This window comes from Poecilia reticulata, linkage group LG5, assembly GCF_000633615.1.
Source record: "Poecilia reticulata strain Guanapo linkage group LG5, Guppy_female_1.0+MT, whole genome shotgun sequence".
In the NCBI taxonomy this organism is placed as follows: domain Eukaryota; kingdom Metazoa; phylum Chordata; class Actinopteri; order Cyprinodontiformes; family Poeciliidae; genus Poecilia; species Poecilia reticulata.
The window spans coordinates 1,451,236-1,463,143 of NC_024335.1; the positions used below are offsets into that span (position 1 = coordinate 1,451,236).

An 11,908-nucleotide genomic window follows, 5' to 3' on the forward strand; every position below is an offset into this window, starting at 1 on the left:
ACAGCATTCTGGGTAAACACAACCTAAACAAACGAGTGAAATCAGTCATGTTCAAGGGAAATCCTACAACCGCTGAAATCTGACGCCAATCCATTTTTTATTACGTTTTGCAAAGAAGGAAGTTGCCCTAAGTTTCTTCTTTGAAGGGTTTTGTGGCAGTTATTCTTGGTGTAGCGCCCCCACAGGTGAGGAGGGGAACAAGTTATTTCAATCAATCAATCAATCAATCAATCAATCAATCAATCAATCAATCAATCAATCAATCAAATCATATTTAGAAAGCACTCTTCATACTAAAAGCAGCTCAAAATGCTGTACAGATCAATACAAACAAACAAAAACTAGAGGAGGTTCATAAGATATTATCAGCAAGATCAGATGGTGCAAGACCATTAAGACATTTAAAAACCAGTAAAAGAAACTTAAAATCACTCCTCAGACGTACTGGGAGCCAGTGCAATGATTTTAAAACAGGTGTGGTGTGAGCCGGCCTTCTGGGCCTGGTTAACACTCGAGCAGCAGAGTTTAGTAACAGCTGGAGGCTGTGCTGACTTTTTTCAGTGAGACCAGAAAGCAGCATTACAGAATCTATATGGCTGGAAATAAAAGCATTAAAGTCTCAGTATTAGAGAACAGGGAAAACTTTGGCTACATTTTTTTAGATGATAAAATCCTGTTTCAACTATTTTAATATGTGGAATAAAAGTGAGCTCAGAGTTGAGAAGACTGACTTCAAAACAAGTCGGAGGCTCAGGCTTCTGACTTGTTTTGAAGGTTTAAAAGACGCAGTTTGTTATTTTTTTAATTATAATTTCTTTCTGATTCTCTGGTTCAATTATTAAAATTCTGTTTGGTCCTGGTTGAGCTGGTGAAAGTTCTGTGCCATCCAGTTTTAATGCCTGAAATGCGATTAAAAAGTGCAGTGATTGGTTGGGGGTCGTCCCGAGACAACGAGATGTATAACTGAGTGTCATCAGCATAACTGTGGAAGCTGATTCCATGGTTCCTGATGACTCCACCAAACGGCAACATGCATAAATGACATGCTGCAAATGGTTGGTTTGACTCAGTTCAGTGAGAAAAAGATCCAGAGCAGCTGGAAATGGAACAAATTGATCAGTTTTGGTTCCAAATTAAATCGATTCTACCAGACTATCATGTGTGAATGCATCCTCAAAATCATCTGCCATCAGTAGTCATACTCTCTACAGCTGAGACCAGATACTTACATACACTGTAAACCTCACTGGCACTAAATCAGACTAAACTGCTTCCTCAGTGGAGGACCTGACCATGGGACTGTACACTCAGATTAAAAGTAATGTGCAGCTGAGTAAGCTAATTTAGAGTAAACGGTTGTACAATCTCTACCTCCTGCTTGCTATTGATTCAACCATCAAACTACATCAAAATGATCTGAAACTGAAAGTAACAGAAGTACAAATGAAAAGATTTCAGAGTTCTTACTGCTCTTTATTCACACCATTTTGAAGGATCACAGAAAAGCCTTACTGCTTGGAGGGAAAACAGGCCATCATCCATGATTTTAAACAGGAAACACTGGACTTATTGGTTCTGCTGAGAGGGATGAGGTGAAAGAAAGATGGAGGCAGTAGGTGGGAAAAAGATTATTATAAATGAAAGGCTCTGCTTCAGGAAACAAACAGGAAGTGTGTGAGCAGATTTAATGCACCAGATGCAGTTTTGTGTCTGACCTTGATGAAACGAGAAAGGGCGTCTGTCCATATAAATCTGAAGGATTTATGGAGACCTCTGGAAAATGAAGAGGACGTCCAAGACGGCAACAGGTCCATGCTGGAACCCGGACATAAACCGGCTCACTGGATCATAAATCAGGCTGTCTGGTTTCGTTCTGCCTCTCTTCAGAGACCAGAAACTCTCTTCCTTCTTCAGCTGATCAGAACCGACCCGTTTGCAATGTTCTCCCGCCGATACCGCGGGTTATCTGGTCTGAGCAGCTCAATCAGAGACCAGAATTAAGCAGAAGAGGAAGGAGATGGATGAAAAATGATGAATTTTTACTAAAAATCTAAAACTTTAATCCAGGAAACAGAGACTAGGGGCAACAATCAGAGGATCAGATGAACATCTAAAGTGGAGATTTGATCCCAGGGAGAACATTGGTTTAATTTTTAACTCCAAGTTTTGTTAAAAAAAACCAAAAAAGGCAACTCAGATAGCCAACTTTAACATCAAACTCATTAGGCCTCTTATCTTAGTCTGACCTCAAGTGCATGATTTTATCACACACTGAATATTGCTTCACATCATGCTCATTTGCTTGTTCTACTACATTAAAACTTATTAAACAGCTTTTTAAAAAAGCAATTAAAGGAGACCACAGTCATATAATATTTGCCTAGTTTTAGACAAATATAACTTTTTAAGTTTTGAGAATTTTCAGTTATTTAAAATTGACTGTCTTATTGGGTAAAGCCATTAAAAACGTATCCTTAGAGAATTTTCTAAAAAGGCAAAAAGCATTAGGTCGACCTTCAGACGGGACTGAGAAATTCAATTTAGAAAGTCTTCATTCTCAAAAAATGTTTTATCAATTAAAAAATGTTAGTGCTGGAACAAACTGCCTGTTATTAGACAGAGCGCCACCTATCTGTTCTGCAAAGCATGGTTGGCCAAAACTCAGCACTGTGATCAATGAACCTCAGCAACCTTTGAGGAATTTCATGTTTTAGTTATTATTTTTGTGACATAATGTTGTAAATATAAATTTTTAAATGAGCATTTCGATATGAACCTTCTTGAAATCGGGTTTTCCAACTTTCTATACAGTTTTTATTGTATTTCTTATTTTTATACATGAAACAGTGTGAATGTTTGCATCTTCTGTTTGTTTTTATGGGACTAAGAATGGAAATGAACATTTTGCTATATCTGGTATATATGCACTGTCCCATTTAAATAAAATCAGTCAGATGGTAACTGAGACACTAAATAGTGAAACTGAAGGATGAGAAATCTTAAGGAATGTATATTAAAAGCAAAATGGGATAAATCCCAAACAAAGTGGAACCAAAGGACAGCAGAGGATTTGCCAGTTCAGGTGAAAGGTCATCAGATCCATAGCGGGCGGCGCCGTTCCTCAGCTAGCATCGACCCGTGCAGCTGCTCAGGGAGTCCCCCGCCGTCAGCCTCAGCACCGAGGCGGCCGCAGCCAGCTGGCGGCTGATGGATCCGGGTTAGCGGGTCGGGATTCCCTCCAGGCCCAGAGCGTTGCTGGAGGTCTCCATCATGAAACGCCTGCTGGCTGAGAGAGCCATTAAACTTTCATCACCTTCAGGTTTCCATCAGCTGCTGCTCCTGGAATAAAACAACTGACTGACTAAAAGCGTCTTTAACTGAGATCATCTGCATGTAGGAGCTGATTGTTCCTTCTGGATGCTGAACATTTTTAATACGACTGACTCCGGTTTCAAGAGGCGAGGATGAGTTTACATGCTGCTTACAGCAGAAACACAATCGCCCTCACAGCTGCAGCTGAAGACCAGACACATCCCTCCATCTTCTTCTCCAAATTACACACTAACGGTGTTTTCCGGTAGACTCGGTTTGACTGGGGACCAAAACTGTTGCATTTTCAGCTGCTGCAGTTCTCTTCTACTGCTGTTCCTCTCCTGGCCTGTGGGGCCGCTGCACCAAGAACCACTGCAGCAAACGACACAAAACCTCTGATGAAGACACTTAGTGCAACTTCCTGCTCCACCACATGGAAACAAAAATGGAACGCAGCCAGCAGAGACCTGTAACCCTCTTCTCCACGGGCATGGCTTCGTCTACATTTGCAAAAAAACTAAGATCCTGGTTTTTTTCAACGGGGATGGTAGAAGCTGAGCCAAGCCTGGTATTGCGCACAAGCCATTTGATTGGCGGTAGACTGCTTTCATTGATTCCTCCTCGTATAACATCTCAGCCAATCCGCAACGAGACCGTAGTAGTTGGGAAGCTGCAGATTGCTGAATCTTTGGTCAAACCTTGAGGTTCAAACCTTTTCATCAACTGTGGCGGTAGAGCGCATACCATGCCAACTGGACGGGGCAACAAACAAATACACTAAGAGAAACTGACCGCGCAGAGGAAAACGCGCCAAAATGAGATGATCGGAGTGTCAACCTCTGCACAGTGAGGAACACCCAACCTGGCTGGAACCGGACAGAGTAAGACTCTATGGAGAAGAGGCTTTAGCAACCCTGAGGATGAATACTTGAATGTTTAATTATTTAAACATTGCGAAGATGAATTTTCTGCTTCTCCTGTCTGGATCATCTCTGGGTCTCCAAGTTGTAGCTTCATGGTGAATGTGGAGGCCAACATTCATCTGAGACCTTTTCTTTTTCTCATCCACATCAGTTCATCTCGGTCTGCATGCTGGTAGCACAGCAAGAAGATCCTGGCTTCAAATCCCAGCTGGGCTCTTCCTACATGGAGTCTGCATGACTCATAAGACCAATAAAATTATGGACAACTCTGACCTCAAGCAGCAGCACAACCTCAGCTCCCACACACTAACACACTATCATCTTCAGTCAGAGGCTTCTTCAAATTTGCTGTAACACACACCGCTACAGAGAACTTTAATGCCATCACTGTCTACAATAAGAATTTGAATTAATGTGAGTTACAACATTTAATGAAGTAATTATGAATTTGCATGTCCTCCCTGTGCATGCATGAGTTCTCTCTGGGTACTCCGGCTTCCTCTGACAGCGAGAACCAAGACTTGGGTTAACTGGTCCTGTGATGGATGGAGACCTGAAGCCCCCAGTGACCTGATCAGGCTGGCTGGACTCCAGGTTTTAAAGCAGGTTAGTTTCCATGTCAACTATTAATCTCCTCTGCAGAGCTCAGTCTCTTCTAACCAGCCTAGATTCGGTCTGACGTCGTCATTTCCCTCCACTCCTCCTGAAGCGTTTGGTTGGATGGCTGTCTCCTCCTGATGCGCCTTCCTGAGCTGAAACGGGGCCAGGCTAAGAATAAGTTCTGCTGTTCAGACTGTACCACCGCTTCAGGCCCACTTCTGATTTGATTTTCTAACTTCGTCTTTGAAAAATGACCCACAAATGAAATTAGCGTCGTTATTACTGTGTTCTCTCCATCAGCCGGCGAATCTGGGCCCTGAAACAGGAGCTCTGCAGTTTGATTCCTCACAGACACATTTTCTAATCTGCAGCCAACTCTGAGCACCATCCACCGTCTGTGTTCAGAGGGTTTCCTCCTCTGCAGCGAGACATCAACACATCCAGCGTGTTCCTGCAGCAGTAGAGGTGTGAGATGGCAGGTTGGGATGTGTGTGTGTGTGTGTGTGTGTGTGTGGGTGGACTCTGGCCTTTTTCCCCCTTCTCCCACGTCCTCCAGCTCTGCCGCAGCATTAGCATGCAAACGGCAGCTGCAGCGCTGCACACCATCGCTCACTTCAAACAGCAGCACAACCTCAGCTCCCACACACACACACTCACACACACACACACTGTCGCACTATGACCATGTGCTCCTGTTCGTATATCACAGCAGCAGCAGAAACGGCGCTCTGCTCATGTCAATGAGACGTTTCAACATTCAGCCCACGCATCGAGTGGCACACACAGCTAGCAGCCCACACACTGGAAGCTGCTCCCGCTCAACCAGATCATCACAGCCACATTTCTTGTTTTTTTTTTTTTCACTTTTCATCTAAGTAAACACCGGAGTCGGGCTGCAGAGGAGCAGCCGCCGCCGTCCGCCCCCTCAGAGCTGGAACTGCTCCCTGGAGCCGCGGTCAGGAGTCGGTGGGGTAATAACGGCGTGAAATGAAGCCGAAGCTCCGCAGGGGAAATAAATCCACTCTGAGGCTGGATGTCGGTGAACCTGAAACTGCAGGGAAGCAAAATTAAAACAAGATCTGGTCCGAGGAAACAAGCTGATGAAGATCTACCGACATCACTGGTTTCCAGATGATTCTGACTAGTCAGAGGGGTCAAAGGTCCAAACCGGGTCAGGATGGTGAGAACCATCAGTGGCTGCTCTGTAGCGCTCCAGTCTGGAGGTCAAACATGTCTAAAACATGTCTTCCTATCTGTGGAGGAAAGGTGAAGCCAGAACCCTGCAGGAGTTCTGCCTCCTGAGTCGTAAACCCACCGTTAGAAACAAAGTGACCCGAAGGACTGAATGTCCGCATGGAAACAGGAACTTGTTCCCATCAACAGTTTTTATGCACATTTTGACGAATAACTTTAACTTTGCAAATGTAGCTTTTACACTTTCTTGAGGCAAGTATAAACTGCCGAAAAACTTTTTTGTCAGTTTTTTCAAAAGAGAGTGAAAGGAAGATTTAAAGTTCTAGCCAAACAAACACTCCTGGCCTTTCTGCACCTTACCAGAGGCACCAAACTCCAAAACACTTCCAAGTCCAAACCTCCAGGGCTCAGAGGTGGTTCTGAGGGGTGATTTGTACTCCATGCTGTTAGCATCCTCTACTTCCTGTTTATTCCAGCCATGCATAGTGTCCACATCCGATGACGCCACGCTTTGGGTCACATGACTGATTCGGTCCAAAGCAGAAGATGGAAACAAGTCACATTTTATTTTTTCTTCTTTTTTGTGACATTTTAAAAGCTTGCTCAGAATTTGCGCAAGAATTGGATGGAAACCTAACTAGTGAGGAGTTCTCCAGGTTTTCCTCCTGAACGTCTTTCCAGGACATCTCTGAGGACCAATCAGACGTCTTCGTCCTGGAGACGCCCTGTCCTTGTCCTCTAGCTCCTCAGACATTGTCCGTGATCCAGCCACCGGCCTCGGGATCGTCTCACTGCCTCAGTGAACTCTGATTCCCTCCAAACCTTCCCGTTTCTGGTTCTATTAAGGACGGCTGAAGAGACGGGTTGGACCCTAAAGCAACCCTGTGGGTTCAGTTCTGGTTCCGGTTGCAGAGGGTTTGGTCCGACCTAAAGCTGAATCAGTGAGCGGTATCAGACGGTCAGACACAACAAAAACGCCTGAAAACGGATGGAAGAATGAAACCCAGGAAGAAGGGAAACGTGCCCCAAAGCGTTTCTGTCGTTCCCGTTTAGCTTCTGAGGTTTTTTTCAAGGACAAACAGATGAAAGCTCCAAATGTTAAAGGCAGAAAATTCACTTTAAAACAAAAAAGTTTTGTCTAAATCATTAAAGCCTCAAGCAAGTTCCTCCCTTTATGGATGTTCTGCATCTTGTTTAGGAATATTTATTGTCAGTCTCTGACAGCCAGCGAACTTGGACCCAATCTGTTTCCATAGCAACACAGTCCAATAAAAGAGCACTCGTCCCGTCACCGGCAGTTTTAAAGGCTGATTTTATGAGTTATGAGTTCAGGTGTCGGAAAAACTACGAGTTCAACTATGAGCTGCTGCAGTTTTTAAGTGTTCATATGAAAACGAGCTGCAGCACATCTTCTGGTTCTGAATGAGGAACCTGCTTGTGTTTAAATTATTGTGGTGCAGCAGCTTCTACATTGTGTTTTCTACCTTGTTGTCTCTGCAGCTCCCTGCAGCCCCAGAGCCAGATCCTCTGATGTGACTGAATCATGTAGGCGCTGCAGCGCCTGCTAGACATCGACACCATGGCAACAACACAAAGCTGCGTGCTTACATAAAGGCGACCAGAGATCCAGGAGAACAAGGCAAACCGATCAGAAACGGGGGAGCTGGTGCTCGTTTCATCTGATCCCGGATCAACTCCGTTCACGCCTCAAAGCGGCAAGAACAGGACGAGTCAGACGCACTCAGAGCTGTAGGTGGATGACCGGCCGGCGGACACGGTGGAGTCACAAAGGTCACCGCAGGAGGAACCTCTGCAGGACTTCACATCCTGATGCTTCTCTGCTAACTGATATTTCACAATAAAAGCGCTGCTGAGAAACTTAATGGAGTGCTCAAAGGGCTAGCATTATGTACTCTCCAGAAACATAGTGCCATCTAATAGAAGTCAAGTAACTATGCTACCTTCAGGTGTTTAAAAAAAATCTACATTTATCAAATATAACTTAAAGAAATACTACTTCCTGATTCAACACCTTAAAATTGGGCCTCTGTCTCTTTACGAAGCTCCTGGTCTTTTTGAAGCTCCGTCTTCAGGAAGTCATCACAACATGGCTCCTTAATTAACCCTTTAACGTTTTTACCAGCGTCGCTCTGACAAGTACCTCCTAGCTCAGCAGTTACAGCAGTTCCACCAGCCATTTGCTGCTGGCTAGTCTGAAGGAGCTGGAGTAACAGGGTTGGGTTGCTCCGTGAGGCCGAAGCTTGGAAACTGAAGCTCTTGAGAAGAAGCTGCAACCCAAAGCCAGAGCTGGGCTCACCCAGGCGTTTGCAGCTGAATGGTTGCCATGGAGATTAAAGGATTTCTCAGACATGCATGAAAGAATCAAAGCAACACTCCAGGTTTGTTTTCGATGCACGAATAACATAACATGATGTGAAACTAAAGAAGATTTTTTTTTTCTCCAAAGTTCAGTGGATTCCAGAGTGGTTCCGCCGTCAGGAAGTAAAACTGACTAAAACTAAAGTTTGTGTGGAAAATAGATGTTATGAATCAAGCTGACAACTTTATTTTCTGTCTGGATCGACCCTGCTGTAGCCTATAGTCTCCTACACTCCAGGGGGCAGTGTAGGGCGCCGAGGGCAAGAGTACAACACCGTGCAGCATGCGTAGAAGTAAAAAAAAAAACCAAAACAACAAAACAAAATAAAAAACAAACAGTTGTTAGTAGCAACACGGTGGTAGGATTGTTTTTATGGGCTGAACCTCTGCTGGGAGGACATTCTTGCTCATCCACCATGTCTTTTTCATGTAGTTACAAAATGTCAGAGGTGCACTTTGGGGAATGGGTGTGGGGTTTTTCTGCCCATGTTGGCCCCTGCTGGTCCAGGAGGAATGAATGCTGCAAGGCAATGACCAAATAGAAGTTTTTAAAATTAATCTGAATAATGAACTGAGCTTGATTAATTGACTTTAAGGATCAGTTGGTAATCTTAGTGTGACTGAATTAAAATGATTATTTTTGGTGGTATATAAGTAAACTGAACTGAAATAAATTGAGCTTCAGGTCACAAACCGAGGTGCATCATGGAGGGAAGTGAAGTGAGGGAGAAACGGTCCTTCTCTCAATTGGTCCTCCTCGGCCAACATCAGTGTCTGACCTCATAAATGGTCAGACAATGGTTACTCAACGTTCATCTGAGGGAACACTGCTGTTTGTCGTCTCCTGACTGATACATTTCTACATTTCTACCTTCAGATCCTTTGATTTTTCTCTCATTGATCAGAATTTTACTGGTTTGAATGTTTTTATTAAGGCCTCAGAAATCTGACATTTTACCTGCGTTTATGTAAATGAAGCTTCGGCTTTTGTTTTAATAATGGATGATTTCTCTGTTCTCGTTGGGGATAAACTGTTCTGGTGGGTGGCTTCATGCATTGTTAGCACTTATATAACACATGAATAAAGATGGTGGTGAAAACATCTCAGTTTGGGTGAATCACAGCCGTTGGAGTGCAGAAAAACAACAGGTAGCAGCGAATCTGTCACCGAGCTGCTGGGAGCGACGAATGCCGTTTCCTCCAGAGCGGCTGATGAAGAGGAGCTGCTTCACATCTTCATCATCGCTACCGTCAGCAGACACTCGGATCTCCTCCTATCGGCTCACAGCCAGAGGTGGCAGAGAACCCAAAAACTGTAAACAAGTAAAAGAAGCTCTACTTCAACATACTTTTACTCAGGTAAAAGTAAAAAGTAACCATCCAAGGAATTACTCAAGTAATAAAAGAGCATTTGGTAAAAAGTATACTGCACAGAAACGGGGCTTTCTGGAAGATCAAACAGCTAGGAGGAACGGTTCAAACCAGGAAAGGGTCAAAGGTCGATCAGGATGACGCTCCGACATGCAGCTGGTTCTGTTATTGACCCAAATCCCCCCCTATAATTAGAACAGGATTGTTTTCATCACTCACAGATTAAATGTGTTGCTTCAGCGTTGACGGCACATTAACGTTGACCGACTGGAAATTTAATTAAATGTTAGGAAACAGCCACAAAATGAGAGCCGGCTTCACGGCCGCCGGGCTCTGACCCAAACTCCAAGCCTGGTTCTGTCTGCTCGGCCCGCTGGGCCTTAATTCAGTCAGCAGGAACTGAACCAGTTTCTGGGACGACCAGCTGAAGTCTGGAGCTGCTGATGTTCAGGGTGAAGGAGGAAAACTGAGTCATCCCAACACGATTCTGGGTGATGTCTCATCGTCCCTCCTGACGGTTCTGGTTCCGCCGCGGGTCCGTTTCTATTTCTGCTTGCTTCAGAGATCTGAAGGAGAAATCTGAAACAGCTACCAGAACCTTATTTACCAGGAAGGTCGACACAAACGTCAGGCGTGTCGTTTCCTCCGGATTCCAGGTGGATTTTAGAAACAATATAACTTCATGTCATAATTATGAACAAATTAGACAGAAATGAATAATTTTATCAGTCAGCATTTCGAGTGCTGCTTTGAAAATCTATGCCAGATAAGTGATAAAAATATATCAATGTAAATATATGCAATAAAAAGATGGTATATCTCCTAAAAAATAAAAAAAACAAATAAAAACATTCCCTGAAACGACTTTGGACAGTAAAAATCCCTGTACTGTACTTTTAAAATCAGACTGCCACTTTCTAAAAACGCATACAGCAGTTAGGACTTACGACTAGTTCACTTGGTTCCGCCATTTTGGATGTCGCAGTTACGATGCAGCGCCGCTAGTCGATGACGTTCCAATCTTCCAGTTTTTACATGGTTGTAATCTATGCTCTTGAACCTTTGAGATTTAAATCTGCTGCTGCTCTGATTGGCTGTCGGTTGCTTCTGTAACTGCCTAATCAATTGACATGGCTCACTATCACCCTCTAGTGGCTGTGTAAATGAAATCCTCTCCATTGCTGATCTGCATGTGGGCCGAGTGGCGTCCATGTTGGATTTTCCCTCCTGTCGGCTCTGCCTGGTTCTGACACGATTCTGTCAGGTTGCGTTACTTACCAGCTGCTTCCTCACCGACCGACTGTTGCCGGCTGCCGCTCCTACAGGACTGTAAATATTTCACCAGGTGTCGCAGCGTTTGACTTCACTTTCTGAGTCATCCATCCGAGCCTCCACCCGCTGCAAGATCAGCTCCAAAAATGGTTTATTCAGCCTGTCAGAGGAAAAAATTCACCGTGTTATTCATACATTTATAAATAGCAGTGTTTCAAACTAGCTAAATATTTAGTATACAAGCCATATATTTAGCTTGTAAACTAATTATTTAGTTTGCAAACTAAATAATTAGTTTGGAAAATAAATACTTTGTCTGGAACTAAATATTTAGTTTGTAAATCAATATTTGTTAAGTTTGGAACTAACTAAATATTTAGCTCTAAACTAAATATTTACTTTAAAAACTAAACATTTATTTTCTAAACTAAATGTTTAGTTTGCCAACTAAATATTTAGGTTGCTGGTTAAATATTTAACTATTGTTATCAACATATTTTTATGTAGCACCTAAATATTTAAATGTTTAGTTTGGAAAATAAATATTTAGTTTCAAACTACATATTTGGCAAAAATAAATATTTAATTCAGGGCTAAATAATTTTTTGTAAACTAAATATTTAGTTTGACTCAAACATTGAGTGTGGAACTAAAAATTTAAATTGAAAATATTTCCCTTCGAAACTAAATATTTTATTTGATGGCTAAATATTTAGTTTGCTAACTAAATATTTACCCGGTTCTGGTTGTCTACCGGAAGCAGTCGGCCCGGTTCTGGTTGTTTACCGGAAGCAGTCGGCCCGGTTCTGGTTGTTTACCGGCAGCAGTCGGCCCGGTTCTGGTTGTCTACCGGCAGC

General features: G+C 43.3%; 2 long non-coding RNA genes across 3 annotated transcripts in view; one reads left to right on the plus strand and one right to left on the minus strand.

The window, feature by feature from the left end:
* Nucleotides 1-223: 223 nt before the first annotated feature.
* LOC103464289 (uncharacterized) lies at nt 224-7,912 on the plus strand. The gene is made up of 2 exons (XR_533631.2): nt 224-4,841; nt 7,530-7,912. It is a non-coding gene; the product is annotated as an uncharacterized LOC103464289 (long non-coding RNA).
* A 103-nt stretch (nt 7,913-8,015) lies between these two features.
* LOC103464290 (uncharacterized) overlaps nt 8,016-11,908 on the minus strand; it is a 4,577-nt gene continuing 684 nt past the window's right edge. Inside the window, exons 1-3 of one of the 2 annotated variants that reach the window (XR_001776579.1) lie at nt 11,788-11,889; nt 11,058-11,211; nt 8,016-9,721 (exon numbers count right to left, since the gene is read on the minus strand). This is a non-coding gene — a long non-coding RNA (uncharacterized LOC103464290). Of the gene's footprint in view, nt 9,722-11,057; nt 11,212-11,787; nt 11,890-11,908 lie in introns of those variants that run through there. The other variant, XR_001776580.1, reaches the window with a different exon arrangement.